The sequence below is a fragment of the Phyllobates terribilis genome, unplaced genomic scaffold (genome assembly GCF_046119375.1).
Source record: "Phyllobates terribilis strain yellow unplaced genomic scaffold, ASM4611937v1 Scaffold_11__3_contigs__length_659146591, whole genome shotgun sequence".
In the NCBI taxonomy this organism is placed as follows: domain Eukaryota; kingdom Metazoa; phylum Chordata; class Amphibia; order Anura; family Dendrobatidae; genus Phyllobates; species Phyllobates terribilis.
This window is the reverse complement of record NW_027362771.1, coordinates 303956860-303973772: the sequence shown is the minus strand read 5'-3', so window position 1 is coordinate 303973772 and position 16913 is coordinate 303956860.

The window sequence follows — 16913 nt, the reverse complement described above, 5'->3', positions numbered from 1 at the left end:
CCCTGAAAAGGATGTTCCTGAACATATTTCCCAGGAAAATCCATTTTGGTTTTGTTTTGCTATGTTTTATTGTGAGTCCGTAAAAGTGGCGTAATACCTCTGACATCATTGTTGACAGAAGTGACCTGGGAGTCAGAAATGCTTCCAGGGGTCTTCCCCATGCTGTCCCCATGTCATTTGAGCACTGTTCCGATCTATTTGGGCAATTTTTAGGCCCTCTGCAGACCGCCTGGGGGAGCCGCCTGAAAAATGCTTGCGTTTCCCATAGACTTTACAATGGGCTCGTTGCTTGGGTCGAGCACCCGAGTATTCCAATGTGCTCGACCCGAGCATTGAGCACCCGAGCATTTTAGTGCTCGCTCATCACTAATTACAACTTAAATTATTCAGAGTGTTGGAAGTGTCATAGAGCAGCATAAAAGGTATTGTCAATGTGGTGCAAGTACAGTATGTGTATCAACATTTTCCATAATGTATTAATGTCTTGGATTATTAAATGAAACCTAAAAGAAGATTGATGACTACAATGGGTCAAAAGCGATATTGTTGAATGTGCGGATGTCTTAGCTAGGTGTGGAGGTAGGAGCCTACCTAAAAAGTAGAAGCTATTGCTAGAAACAAAAGAGAGTTTTGTTGGGGATTCAACACTCGACACCTCTATCATTCAGTTGAGCTGTGGTGTTCCAGCTCACACTGTACAGAGCTGGAACACCACAGCACCATAAACTTTATAGTAGCCGTTTTCTGGGTACTGCAGCCTCCAAGCGGAGTTGTAGGGTTCTTGCTCCACACACTGTGAATTTTTGTTGCCATAACTCCAGGTGTCGATTAAGAGGTGAAGGTGCTAGGTTTTGGAACTCCATCACTCTTCTACTGTATTGATGACCCATCCAAAGCATAGGTCATTAGTGTCTTAAGGGGAATCTGTCACCACATTTGACCTATCTAAACTATTAATATGGGCATACAGGTTATACACTGACAAAAAAGTCATCCCTGTATGCCTCATATCAGATGCCTTGTTGTTGAGAAATGATATTTTATCAATTTATGTAAATTACCTCTTTCAAGTTATGGGGTGGATGTTGCATGGAAGATATTTGTAAACTTTTATTTTTGTACTTTCTTTTATTATTTTTTTGGGTGATATCAATCAATATCGGTGGGAAGATAAAGGAAAGATGTGTCTGTTTTTCACATTTTTTTGTGACCACAAAAGACCAATAAGACACATTTTAAAATTTGTTTCCCTTTCTGTAACAATTATACTTATATATTGGACACTTTTTTTAAATTCAACGAGTGTGGAGCTCGTAACAGCGATTTGGATTGGCAGTAGCCTTTTATTCATTTATTTATTTAGTCCCTACTTTTTATTAATGTATTTTTTTTTTTGTTTTTAGTTTTCATTTATTTCACATATTGTGTCCTCCATATTGTTATAAAAGACCTTTGAGTAGCTTTCCAGCAATTAAATACATTTTTTTAATCTGATTTTCCCTGTAACTGGGGCTGGTATCTTAACCCAAGTTATAATGGAAATACAGCCTCCTGGCTGTATAGCAGCGCTGACTGGGCAGGCCTAGAACCCAGCAGCTCCTGCTGCCTCCCTAGATCCAGTGATCAAATGACCACTAAGTCTGAAGGAGGACATCCTATTACTACAAACACAGCGCTTTTTCAACACTCTGTATACAGTGATCAAGAATGTATATACGGAAACAAACTGTCCCTGCCATCTCTTTGGAGAGATCGACTGTCTTTGACGTCACTGCAGAATACAATGCCAACCGACTAGATGTTTCAAGGGAACCTATCAAGTAAAAAATCACTATGAAATTTCAGATATGGTGTTAATTTTCAGGTTAATAGAGTTCTGAAGCATCCCGACACCCACACTGAGAGCCACACTGCCAGGAGGAAACATAGGGGTGGGCTGGCATGGCTTCAATCACTGCTCAGTGCATAGTGAGTAACGGCTGAAACCATGCCCCTGGCATTGACTGACAGCCGCCTCAGCATTTTTTGACTTAACCTTACAATGCGTATCGGGTGCCTTTTAGGCCCGGTGCTTACTTTATTGCTATTATCTGCAAAATTACTTTCGTTAGAATTTTGAAACGCTAGGTATTCCTCAAGTATGTCGTTGTTGGTAATGTCCAGTTGTTCATATAATTTTTTTGATAGGCATTTTGGTGTAACAATGCTTTTATGGGGAAAACCACATCTGTATGGAACGGGGGCCTTTTAGGCCCCTGCTATTTTTATCATGTACTCAGCAGTGTTTGTGTTTCAAGTTACTTTATTTGTAGTCAGGGGTTGCTGGTGGAGGGGCCAGGGGGTGGATCATGTCATGTGAGGATGTCATGTGATTTTGGGATGGAGTGATAAGGCCTAGTAGGAAGACGTATCGCTTCTGCAAAAAATAAATCCTGGAAAAATATCTCAAAAGAGTAACTTTATGCATATATTGGACTTTTACTGCTGGCAGGGAGTCAAAAATCGTATGATGTTCTAATCAGAGAATTATTTCTGGACCCACTTTCTGATCCACACTATAAAGCGACAATGGCAGTGGACAGATATGAGGAAATTAGAAGAAACATTTGATTTGATGATAAGCGAACTCGTGCAGCGAGGTTCCAAACAGACAAATTAGCCCCTATCAGTTATATCTGGAACATATTTAGCAAAAATTGCACCAAACTTTACAATCCTAGTACTAATGTTACAGTAGATGAGCAACTTGTACCCTTTAGAGCAGGGGTCTCAAACTCGGCTGGGTATATGGGCCGCACATGGAAAAAATTTGAATTTGGGGGGCCGCATTCTTTGTTCAATGTGACATTTTTAGTGATACAATTTTTTTTGTATACACCTTTTGAACATTTTTGCCGTGTTTATTTTTTTATGGCTTGGGTCGTTATGGATGTGGCGATAATAAACGTGCACTTTTTTGTGTTTACTTTAGTTTACATATAAAACAGCATTTTTAGTGCCCAATATTTTTTCATGCTTTATTTTATTTTTTATTTTTTTTACAAATTTCCCCCAATTGGCCACATACAGTAATATTGTCTTACAATTAGCATCATATAGTAATAATGGAAAACATCTTGTAGTAATGTTCCCCATCCAAGTCTCCATCTTGTACTAATGTGCCCCATCCAGGTCCCCATCCTGTGGCTATGTGCCCCATCCAGGTCCCCATCCTGTGGCAACGTTCCCCATCCTGGCGCCCATCTTGTACTAATGTGCCTCATCCAGGTCCCCATCTTGGGGCTATGTGCCCCATCCAGGTCCCCATCCTGTGGCAATGTTCCCCATCCAGGTCCCCATCTTGTGGCTCTGGTCCCCATCTTGTGGCTCTGTGCCCCATCCAGGTCCCCATCTTGTGGCTCTGTGCCCCATCCAGGTCCCCATCTTGTGGCTATGTGCCCCATCCAGGTCCCCATCCTGTGGCAACGTTCCCCATCCTGGCGCCCATCTTGTACTAATGTGCCTCATCCAGGTCCCCATCTTGGGGCTATGTGCCCCATCCAGGTCCCCATCCTGTGGCAATGTTCCCCATCCAGGTCCCCATCTTGTGGCTCTGGTCCCCATCTTGTGGCTCTGTGCCCCATCCAGGTCCCCATCTTGTGGCTCTGTGCCCCATCCAGGTCCCCATCTTGTGGCTATGTGCCCCATCCAGGTCCCCATCCTGTGGCAATGTTCCCCATCCAGGTCCCCATCTTGTGGCTATGTGCCCCATCCAGGTCCCCATCTTGTGGCTATGTACCCCATCCAGGTCCCCATCCTGTGGCAATGATCCCCATCCAGGTCCCCATCTTGTGGCTCTGGTCCCCATCTTGTGGCTCTGTGCCCCATCCAGGTCCCCATCTTGTGGCTCTGTGCCCCATCCAGGTCCCCATCTTGTGGCTATGTGCCCCATCCAGGTCCCCATCCTGTGGCAACGTTCCCCATCCTGGCGCCCATCTTGTACTAATGTGCCTCATCCAGGTCCCCATCTTGGGGCTCTGTGCCCCATCCAGGTCCCCATCCTGTGGCAATGTTCCCCATCCAGGTCCCCATCTTGTGGCTATGTGCCCCATCCAGGCCCCCATCTTGTGGCTATGTGCCCCATCCAGGTCCCCATCTTGTGGCTATGTGCCCCATCCAGGTCCCCATCTTGTGGCTCTGGTCCCCATCTTGTGGCTCTGTGCCCCATCCAGGTCCCCATCTTGTGGCTATGTGCCCCATCCAGGTCCACATCTTGAGGCTATGTGCCCCATCCAGGTCCACATCTTGAGGCTCTGTGCCCCATCCAGGTCCCCATCCTGTGGCTATGTGCCCCATCCAGGTCCCCTCTTGTGGCTATGTGCCCCATCCAGGTCCCCATCTTGTGGCTATGTGCCCCATCCAGGTCCCCATCTTGTGGCTATGTGCCCCATCCAGGTCCACATCTTGAGGCTATGTGCCCCATCCAGGTCCACATCTTGAGGCTCTGTGCCCCATCCAGGTCCCCATCCTGTGGCTATGTGCCCCATCCAGGTCCCCTCTTGTGGCTATGTGCCCCATCCAGGTCCCCTCTTGTGGCTCTGTGCCCCATCCAGGTCCCCTCTTGTGGCTCTGTGCCCCCTGTGCTGTTCTTCACACACATAAAATAGAAAAAAAAAAAGATGATTCTCACCTGTCCTCCGTTCCCTCGGCGTCCTTCCTGCAGATGTGGCCCGCAGGCACCACAGAATCCGACCCCTTGACGATCCCGACCTGGTCCAGGAGGAGCCGCCGACAGTAGCGCTGCATTGCCGCACAGAGACTGTCTCCCAGCACAGCATTTTCAATGCCAGCCGCCGGCCAATCAGAGGCCAGCAGCTCACATCTGCATATGGCAATGACGTCATACTCGCTGCGCCGACACGCAGATATCAGCTGCTGGCCTCTGATTGGCCAGTGGCTGGCATTGGAAATGCAGTGCTGGGAAACAGTCTCTGTGTGGCAATTCAGCGCTGCTGTCGGCGGCTCCTCCTGGACCAGGTCGGGATCGTCAAGGGGTCTGTGCCTGCGGGCCGCATAAAGCAGCCTCAGGGGCCGCATGCGGCCCGCGGGCCGCGTGTTTGAGACCCCTGCTTTAGAGGATGTTGCAAGTTCATACAATACATGCCCAGTAAACCAGCCAAGTATGGAATAAAAATGCAGACACAAGGACATGGTGGGTCCAGCCCAACATGGAAAATGTTTTTATCTTTGAGACTTGTCTTTGTACAGCTGTGTATGGCGGACCTGTAGTACCAAGAACACCAGCTGGGACTAGTCTCAGCTGTATCTAAATTGCTATAGAAAATGAATTTATCTATCACTTGACATTGCAAAAGATTTATACCATCAAAACACAAAGCAACATAAAGCGACTACTCTGTATTACAAGTGTATTTCTAATGCAATGTCTACGGGGCAATACATTACACAAATACTAACATTGCTGATATCACAGTGATTTGATAAAGCAAAACTGCATACTTTGACTTTTCTCAAACATGACAATATATAAAACCTTTAAAAATTCTTTCTAATCTAAACAACACAAATATGCAGATTCTAAGTCTAGTGTGCTGATGACATAATCTCTTAAGAAATCAGCTCTTGAACCAACCGAGCCGATAACCTCTTTTTAATCTGATCATTTCGGTATCCACTGAAATCCTGATTATCTCTGAGCTGTTCAACAGTCTAATTCTTCATCCAGAATTCAGCTCTGCTCTATATTAACTTTTCTCCATAATGATGGATTGTTAACCTTAAGTTATCTGCTTGAATTTTACTGTGCAAGGAGACATATTCAGAATTGATAGTCCTGAATATTTTGCTTTTAAGAATCATTCAAACATTTGAATAGATTATACTTTATAATACCCAAGGGCTTGAAGCGTTGTTTCGCTGATTTATAAATGTGCTTCCTGCATTGTAATTTATTTGTATACAAATTGTTTTATTGTGAATTGGAATAAATTGGAAGTCTCTTTTTGGTACTGGTCCCATTTGTTAATCCCAAACTGTAGCGTACTTATAAATACTCTAAGATGTAAGAATCCAAACCCAAATTACCATCTTTAGAGCAACAAAATGAGAGGAGCCATAGATAAATCACATTCCCATGAGTTTACCTACAACTTAAAAACAGGCTACAAATATTATTACAGTTCTTCCCTGGACAGGTTTTTGGTTTACATGAAAAGTGATCTAAGGATTGTCAGCTGCTTTAAGAGCAACTGTAAGGTGCCAGACGGTGGTAGCCTTGGTCGAGCTGCTGTCACGGGTGTGTCAGGTTTGACAGATAGTCATACTGGATCTGGCTGTAGAAGATCGTTGCGTTTGGCTTTGCAAACACCTTCTTGATCCTTTCATCATCCCTCTCCCTTTAGGACCCAGCAGTGATCTCCACCTTCTGCTGCTAATTAACACACCTTTGCTGGATCCTTAAATACACTCAATTTCTCCAGAGAGGTGCTGGTGCTCTGTTCAGGTCTGAATTCTAACAGTTGGCTAGATTCTTCTTGGAGTTCCTTTGTGGATTGTAGTCGTGATCTCTCTGGTGTCTTCTCAAAGCTAAGTGTATCCCCTTGTCTGTTTCCCTTGTTTGTCTTCAGTTGCAGTGGGGCTGACTAGTTCTCACCCCTCCCCCTCCCTGCATAGGACCTTGCTTTAAGTTCAGCCAGGGCTAAGGTATCCAGCTCGGCAATAGGTGTGGAACCTATTTAGGGACGATAGGGGAGTCAGGGTGTCGTTAGATCTGCTTAGGGGTCTCCACTCTCCCTTTCTCTAGTTGCAGGGCTTCCCCCCTTTTCCCGTTGTTGTCACTGGGTTCTTCCGATACGTAACATGACAGCTGCTGCTCCATGTTGCCCTGGCACTTTACAGGAAAATCGTGTCCCAGACCCAGTGTGCTGTCATGTGTGGGTTGTATCACACTCACTTGCAGGCCGCAGGCCTCAGCTGTCTCCACGTCTTTGGTTACAGGAGCCACCGCACACACATCAGGGGACATCTAGTTCATTTTAACACTCAAAAGTTTACTGGACAGTTCAAGTTCAGCAGATTGTAACACACAATATCGGGCATAGCACCCTCCGTTTCTTGTTTCCGTAATACAGTACATTTTCGGTTTTTCTTTACATTCTACCTGGACTATCATTCAATGTTCCTGTCAGCCCAAGGGATTTCCCATCCAGTTCCGCAGTATTACCGAGATCTGTTACCTTTCCCACATGCGGTTCCATGTCCATCTTCCTTTGTACAGAAGGGGTTGAGATTCTCTCCATAGCACTTGTATCAAGCCTTGAGCTCTGGACGTTGCAAGAATGTCGCAGGGAATTTTGTAAGGCCTCATACTGCCTCGAACAATATGTACTCCTCTTGCTATCAGCCCACTGCACCTAGAACGGACGAACTCATCACAAAACAGGAAACAGTTCCCTTTTTACTGCCCTTCCACCTCCCAGTTTGGGCTAGTTTCAAACATTAATTGTATCTTATCCTAATGTCATCACCTAACTACAGTTACCACCTTATAACAGTATGCACTAAGCATATTACACTTACATTGCCTGTCACACTCTATATTATGCCCTAAATCCTAATCTATATCTTACCCTAGTCAGTCCTGTGCTGTGCACTACCAGCACATTGAGTTACCTTTATACTCTGCATATTACCATATCACAGTCCATATCACAATACACAATAAAAACTGCAGGACATAGTTTACACTTCACATGACCCAATATATGTATAAAAACGCATGACACTTATTCACATGATGCGATTGTTGTCTTCAGGGGAAGGAACGTGACTGTACAGTCCACACTCCTACATAAGCACTGGATTTGTTTTTCTACACAAATTACTAATCACTAGAGATGAGCGGTGTTCGACTCGAAGTGTTCGACAATCTCAAATTCGAGCTGTTTTGGGCGGTGTTCGAGCCGTTCAACGAACCCGAACGATTTGAAAAAAATCCGGCTGTTCGAGGTTATGTTCGATAACTGTTCGTGCACCAAAATCGTAACTGGATTTTTTCACAGTAATGATGATAATCAATGTTAATACACAGTTTGAGTGTACAGCAGGGCGGGGGAGGGGCATGGGATGGATCTCTGCAATGAAGATCTCCATTTTTTTTTCTCTTTCCCGCATTTACAGTGGGGAGGTGCAGTCTGTCAGCCTATCAGCAGCGCACACACGGAGCGAAGTGCCTTTTTTCACACAAGCAAGGGCATGTGTCATTGGCTGTGTATGTCACATGTCCTTGCCCTATAAGACCCAGCCATTTTCCCCGTCGCCACCATTTTCTCACTGCTGCAGCTGAGTGTTAGACGGCACTGCTGCTGCTGTTAGCGCTATATTGTGTACCTGAATTGCAAGCAAATTTTCATTTAAATAGACAGAAAGGTTTAGGGAGTAGGAACTAGTATGTAATTGCAGCCCTTTTGAGGGCTAGGTTGCAGCAGTTCCTAGCACTTTTAGCAGGCAGGTCTGTGCTCTTAAATAGACAGATAGGTTGGGAGTAGTGACTAGTTGTAATTCCAGCCCTTTTGAGGGCTAGGTTACATCAGTTCCTATCACTTTTTGCCAGGCAGGTCTGTTTTAGTGCTATGCAAGTGTTTTTCACAGCATTTGGCTAAATCTAGCTAAGCAAATCCTTTTGGGCCTCTTGCAGTGTGTGTTAGTCAGTGGAGTAGCGTATCTGTGGTGCAAGCTACACCACCTGTGTATGTAATACAAATTTTTTACTGCACCTAGCCAAGTAAAACCTTTTGGGCATAGTAGCAGTGTGTGGTACTCATTGTATTAGGCCATCTATACCAAGCTCCACCAGCTTTGAAATTAATAATAATTTTTAGCTGCATCTAGCCCAGAAAATAATTTTGGGCATAGTAGCAGTGTGTGGTACTCATTGTATTAGGCCATCTATACCAAACTCCACCAGCTTTGAAATTAATAATAATTTTTAGCTGCATCTTGCCTGTAAAATAATTTTGGGCATATTAGCAGTGTGTGGTACTCATTCTATTAGGCCATCTATACTAAGCTCCACCAGCTTTCAAATTACTAATAATTTTTAGCTGCATCTTGCCTGGAAAATAATTTTGGGCATAGTAGCAGTGTGTGGTACTCATTGTATTAGGCCATCTATACCAAGCTCCACCAGCTTTGAAATTAATAATAATTTTTAGCTGCATCTAGCCCAGATAATAATTTTGGGCATAGTAGCAGTGTGTGGTACTCATTGTATTAGGCCATCTATACCAAGCTCCACCAGCTTTGAAATTAATAATAATTTTTAGCTGCATCTAGCCCAGAAAATAATTTTGGGCATAGTAGCAGTGTGTGGTACTCATTGTATTAGGCCATCTATACCAAGCTCCACCAGCTTTGAAATTAATAATAATTTTTAGCTGCATCTAGCCCGGAAAATAATTTTGGGCATAGTAGCAGTGTGTGGTACTCATTGTATTAGGCCATCTATACCAAGCTCCACCAGCTTTGAAATTAATAATAATTTTTAGCTGCATCTAGCCCGGAAAAAAATTTTGGGCATAGTAGCAGTGTGTGGTACTCATTGTATTAGGCCATCTATACCAAGCTCCACCAGCTTTGAAATTAATAATAAGTTTTAGCTGCATCTTGCCTGGGAAATAATTTTGGGCATATTAGCAGTGTGTGGTACTCATTCTATTAGGCCGTCTATACTAAGCTCCACCAGCTTTCAAATTACTAATAATTTTTAGCTGCATCTTGCCTGGAAAATAATTTTGGGCATAGTAGCAGTGTGTGGTATTCATTGTTTTAGGCCATCTATACAAAGCTCCACCAGCTTTGAAATTAATAATAATTTTTAGCTGCATCTAGCCCGGAAAATAATTTTGGGCATAGTAGCAGTGTGTGGTACTCATTGTATTAGGACATCTACACCAAGCTCCACCAGCTTTGAAATTAATAATAATTTTTAGCTGCATCTAGCCCGGAAAATAATTTTGGGCATAGTAGCAGTGTGTGGTACTCATTGTATTAGGCCATCTATACCAAGCTCCACCAGCTTTGAAATTAATAATAATTTTTAGCTGCATCTTGCCTGCAAAATAATTTTGGGCATATTAGCAGTGTGTGGTACTCATTCTATTAGGCCATCTATACTAAGCTCCACCAGCTTTCAAATTACTAATAATTTTTAGCTGCATCTTGCCTGTAAAATAATTTTGGGCATATTAGCAGTGTGTGGTACTCATTCTATTAGGCCATTTATACTAAGCTCCACCAGCTTTTAAATTACTAATAATTTTTAGCTGCATCTTGCCTGGAAAATAATTTTGGGCCTGTAGCAGTGTTTGGTACTCATTCTATTAGGCCATCTATACCAAGCTCCACCACCTGTGTATCTAATAAAATTGTTTTACTGCTTCTAACCCAGCCAATCCTTTTGGGCTAGTACCACAATTTGGCCACTCAGCTCTGCTCGGTTTCCATCCATCGTTTTTTGTGCAAACAACTCCTGAGTTGTCAATTAGATAACCACCAAAATGAGTGGCAAAAGGCCTGCTGCTGGTGGAAAGGGGAATAGGCGTGTTGGGAAGGGAAAAAAAGGTTGTGTCCGTGGGGTAGGTGTTAAAGCAACAGTAACATCTGCGGAAGAAAGACCATCTTCCAGCCAAACTAAGATGTCTACTTCTTTTAGTGGACAATGTGATACGATCCCTTTCTTACGGCCACGCCCATCGCTACAAATTCCAGATGAGGCACAAAAACAGCAGGTGGTCCTTTAAGTGGTCCTTTAAGTGGGCTCTCCTCCACCTCAACTTCAACATCACAAATACTCCAGTCCTCAGAGGTGTCACCCCAATCGCACTTGCTTCCTCACAGCTCCCAAGTCTCCAGCTGCCCGTCTGAGTATGGGGTAGAACAGATGGTTGAGTCTGCAGAGCTGTTTACTCATACTATAGCCTGGGAATCAGAGTTCGGCTCCAGAGCTTCTGTGAATCCAGATGAGGAAATGATCTGCACTGATGCCCAGAATCTTTATGAGTCGGATCCAGGACCAGATGAAGAAGGTTCTCAGCATAATGTAGACCCTCGTTCCCAAACTGTAACTCCTGTTGGTGGAGACAATGAGGAAGACGATGATGAGACTCAAATACCTGATTGGAGCGACAACTTGAGTTTTTGTCAGGGCAGGAAGAGGTTGGCTCTGAGGACGACAGGTGTGAGAACACACAGGGTGATGATGACGAGGTTGCAGATCCCACTTACTGTCAACCCACAGTCAGCCAGTTGATGAGGTCAGCAGAGGAAGTGGAGGAGGATGCTAGTGACGACGAAGTCAGGTTGCGCCTTCCTGGACAGAGACGTAGCACTGGAAGCACGTCAACAACTGCATCCTCAAACACAACTCTGCCTCTGACCACAAGTCGTGGTGGCTCTTCAGGTCTCATGGGTTCTAAGCCTTGCATAGCCTGGGCATTTTTTCAGATCAATAAGGATGACCCAACTCATGTTATCTGTAACATTTGTCACCAAAAGCTAAGTAGAGGCCAAAAAATCCATAGTTTGAGTACTTCGTGCATGAACCGTCACATGGATATGAAGCATAAGTTGCAGTGGGAAGCTCACTGTGTTACAATGTGGCCTAGCGGGCCGGGCCAACCACCGTCTGCCCCATCTTGTGGATCCGCGGCCTCTTCATCCTCTGTGACTGGGGGGACAGCAGTCACACCTGTTTTGAGACGCAGACCTGCCACCTCTTTACCCGCAACAGCCAGTGTGATTGGCAGGTCATCATTTCATTTGGAAGTGGAAACACCAGCTGATGTTGAGCGCTCTCCGACATCGAGAGCACCACCTTTGGATCAAGGCAACCTAACTTTTCCGCCTGCATCTTCCTCACAGACCGTCAGTTTGCCAGGGACACCCTACTCAACCCCGTCTAAGCACAACAGCCAGCCCTCGGTCCCTCAGATGTGGACAAGTAAAAGACCATTTCCTCCTAGCCATGAGAAAGCTAAGAGGTTGAATTTCACCATCTGCAAGCTCTTGGCTACAGAAATGCTGCCTTTCCGCCTGGTGGACACAGAGGATTTTCGAGACCTTATGTCCGTCGCAGTGCCCCAGTACCAGATGCCCAGTTGGCACTACTTCTCAAAGAAAGGTGTGCCTGCGCTACACCAGCATGTCGCACACAACATCACCGCTTCTTTGAGAAACTCTGTGTGTGACAGGGTGCATTTCACCACAGACACTTGGACGAGTAGGCATGGACAGGGGCGTTACATGTCACTGACTGGGCACTGGGTAACTATGGTGATAGCAGGACAAGGGGCTGCTGTCCAAGTCTTGCCGTCCCCACGAGTTGTGCGTCAATCCTCTTTATCTCGAAGTTCCTCCACTGCTTCTGCCTCCTCAACCTCCTCTCGGTCCTCCACCTGCACCCAAAGCCTGTCTGGTCATGCCACCCACTTTCTAACTGCGCAGAAGGGATCCTGCACACCTCCTTACTATGCTGGCAGCAGGGCTCAACGTCATCAGGCAGTTTTTACTTTGAAATGTCTGGCAAATGTGAGTCACACAGCTGAGAAGTTGTGGTCAGCTCTGGAGAACCAGTTTCATGAATGGTTGTCTCCACTGGACCTGCAACCAGGGAAGGCCGTGTGCGACAATGCTGCAAACCTGGGTGCGGCCCTTCGCCGGGGCAATGTCACACACGTGCCTTGTATGGCTCACGTGTTGAACCTGGTTGTCCAGCAATTTTTAGCCCACTATCCCGGACTAGATGGCCTTTTGCAGAGGGCACGGTCGCTGTGTGCTCACTTCTGCCGTTCGCATCCCGCAGCTCAGCGACTTACATCTCTACAGAAGTCGTTGGGCCTGCCACTTCACCAGCTAAAATGCGATGTGCCAACACGTTGGAATTCAACTCTGCACATGTTGCAGTGACTGTGGCAGCACCAACAAGCCCTGGTGCAATACATTCTGACTTATAGCCTGGGCCAACGAGATCCAGAGGTGGGGCAAATCACGCTGGAGGAGTGGTCTCAGATCAGGGACCTATGCACAGTTTTGAAAAGGCGACGAAGATGTTTAGTGCTGACGATGCCATTATCAGCATGACTATCCCGGTGATTTACATGCTGGAGCACATGTTAAACAGAATTCGGAGTCAGATGGTGGGACAAGTGGAGGTGGAGGAAGTAGAGGAAGAGGAGTTGTATGTGGAAGGGCTAACATCTGCAAGGTCCAGACAGTCGGCAGCACCAAGGCGGCAGGCATGGGAGGGTGGGGGAGAGGGATTAACCAGGGCACATGGTAGCAGCCAAACTAGTGAGGAAGGTGCAGGAGCCCAGGAAGAAGTGGAAGACGAACTGGCGATGGGCATGGAAGACTCATCAGATGAGGGAGACGTTGATCACATTTCTGTTGTGCGAGGTTGGGGGGAGAGGGCAGAGGAAGGAAGCATGATTCTTACCTCGCCACCAACACAACAGGGACTTGGTGCTCTTGGATGCGCAAGACACATGAGTGCCTTCTTGCTGCACTACCTGCAACATGACCCTCGAATTGTCAGAATTCGAAATAATCCTGACTACTGGGTAGCCACTCTCTTAGATCCCCGGTACAAAAGTAAATTTGCCGAAATAATTCCTGCCATAGAAAGGGATTCACGAATGCAGGAGTATCAGCAGAGACTGTTGCAGAATCTTACATGTGCTTTTCCACAAAACACCAGTGGTGCACGTAGTGAATCTCACAGTTCTAACTTGCCAACCATGGGACTGTCGAGTCTTCAGCACTCAAACCGTAACAGAAACACAGTATCTGCTGGTAACAGCAATTTTGCGGAATCCTTTCACCACTTTTTTAGCCCATCCGTTGCAAGGCCACAGGAGACAAGAAGTCAGACACATAGTCAACGCCTAGAGACGATGGTACAGGAGTATCTCCAAGTGAACATCGAAGCCATGACTGTGTCACTGGACCCTTGCTCTTTTTGGGCTTCCAATATGGATAAATGGCCAGAGCTTGCCACTCACGCCTTGGAGATCTTGTCATGCCCCGCAGCCAGCGTTCTCTCTGAACGTGTGTTCAGCGCTGCTGGTGGTGTGCTGACAGATAAGCGCACGCGGCTGTCCACTGACAATGTAGACAGACTCACGTTCATAAAGATGAACAAATCATGGATCCGCAAGGACTTTTCTACCCCTGTGTCATCCTGGGGAGAGTAAAAGCTTGAGGATTTGTTAAAATCACCTCACCAACCGTTTTAAGCTTTCAAATTAATAATAATTTTTAGCTGCATGCAGCCCGGAAAATAATTTTGGGCCTGTAGCAGTGTGTGGTACTCATTCTATTAGGCCATCTATACTAAGCTCCATCAGCTTTCAAATTACTAATAATTTTTAGCTGCATCTTGCCTGGAAAATAATTTTGGGCCTGTAGCAGTGTGTGGTACTCATTCTATTAGGCCATCTATACTAAGCTCCACCAGCTTTCAAATTACTAATAATTTTTAGCTGCATTTTGTCTGGAAAATAATTTTGGGCATAGTAGCAGTGTGTGGTACTCATTTTATTAGGCCATCTATACTAAGCTCCACCAGCTTTCAAATTAATAATAATTTTTGTTCTCTCTGAACGTGTGTTCAGCGCTGCTGGTGGTGTGCTGACAGATAAGCGCACGCGGCTGTCCACTGACAATGTAGACAGACTCACGTTCATAAAGATGAACAAATCATGGATCCGCAAGGACTTTTCTACCCCTGTGTCATCCTGGGGAGAGTAAAAGCTTGAGGATTTGTTGAAATCACCTCACTAACCATTTTAAGCAACTCTGGGGCAATTGATGCCCCTTAAGTGGTGTGTGTGCCCCAAATTTTTTGAAAAAATGGAGACTCTTTTTGGAGTCCCCTTGCTGTGCTTTACGTGACGTTGGCATCGTCAATTACAGGTGGGTTGGGTCTCCTCCCCCCCTTTTAACCGTAAGAAACTACATGCACTATGGCTTGGGTAACACAAATGGTTGAGTCTGAAGAGCTGTTTACTCAGAGGTCTGCTCCAATGCTTCAGTGTCTGCTAGTCAGCGTAGTAACCCAGCTGTGAAGCAAGCTGCACCGCCTGTGTATCTAGTAATGATTTTTAACTGCATCTAGCCTAGGCAGACAGTGGTGACCCCCAACCAAACCCAGATGCTCAGCCCCCTACCGCCCCCCTTTCATTGACAATACAATCATGTAACTCTTACAACTGGATGGGTGAGGATCGGTCACAGCTTTATTAACTGTTTATACTCATTACATTAGAAAGGCATTTTATTTCTAAAATAATTCAGCTTGTTGCAGCATGCCCTGTGTCTCCAGTCTCCTCAACGGCAAGTTGGCCAACAAGTGTAACTCTCCAACATGTCCTTTCTATTTCCAGGCCACAGAGGATCCTGCGTACTCGTATGCAGGACTCTGACCCCCATCCATCACTCTTAACGCTTGTTCCACTCCGTCCTGGAGTCCTGACAGGAATATGTCCAGTCCAATATCCATTAAGTGAACACAGTCGGGCCGTATGAGGCCTGCTTTATCTCCTTCCAGTTGTCCGCCTCTGTCTCTTATAAATTTTGGCATCCAAATATTTATTAGCCGCCTTGTCCGTTCGATGGCCGTGATGTCTCGGGCACCTTGCCATACCGCGCTCGGCACAATCTCTGACTATTTTTGTGAAAAATTCTCTGAAGCGCTCAGTGTCTAGTTTCATTATTGCCATTAGTTATGCGCTATTGTGATAACCTAGGTCGTTTGCCAAGGCCTGTATAACTAAGATGACTGGACCTCTTGCCTCTCTCCCTACCTTGATTACCTCCATTAGTACCTGTGGCCATTGCAGGCCTCTAATACCTCTCCAGTTGAAATATGTGTTATGAAACTCAAATTTCGCTCTTTTTTCTGCACAATATATATACGAGTGACCTATCACCCACACTGCTGTCTTAGCGTCACCTGTAAAAGAAACAAACCACGTTAGGATAACAAGTCCGGTCTTATGTATCTCGCCAAACACGTGGATCGCCATCTCCCTATCCTCTGAACTTCCGTTTGTGACAGTCCTGCTCTTGCTGCTTCCTATAATCATCCACCAAATCTCCACCAATCGCCACGGCCCACGGAGGGGACACCACAGTCAGTGAATCCTTCCTTATTTAGTATAGAGTCTACCAATACTTTGGGCGTATTAGCCCAGCTGCAAAGCAAGCTGCACCGCCTATGTATGTAATAATAATTTTTAAGTGCATTTAGCCTAGGCAGACTGTGGGGACCCCCAACCAAACCCAGACCCTCTGCATCTAACCCAGCCAATCATTTGATAGTATTGCTAGTAGCAAAGTCGCATGGGCTCTAAACCTTGCATAGCCTGTGCATTTTTTCAGATCGATAAGGATAACCCAACTCGTGTTATCTGTAACATTTGTCACCAAAAGCTAAGTAGAGGCCAAAAAATCCATAGTTTGAGTACTTCATGCATGAACCGTCATACGGATATGAAGCATAAGTTGCAGTGCGAAGCTCACTGTGCTACAATGCAGCTTAGCGGGCCGGGACAACCACCATCTGCCCCACCTGTGTCATTCTGGGGAGACTAAAAGCTTGAGGATTTTGGAAAATCACCTCATCAACCATTTTAAGCAACTCTGGGACAATTGATGCCACTTAAGTGGTGTCTGTGCCACAATTTTGGGAAAAAATGGAGACTCTTTTTGGAGTCCCCTTGCTGTGTTTTACATGACGTTGCCATCGTCAATTCCAGGTGGGTCGGGTCTCCCCCCCCCTTTTAACCGTAAGAAACTACATACACTATGGCTTGGGGTAACACAGATGGTTGAGTCTGAAGAGCTGTTTACTCATA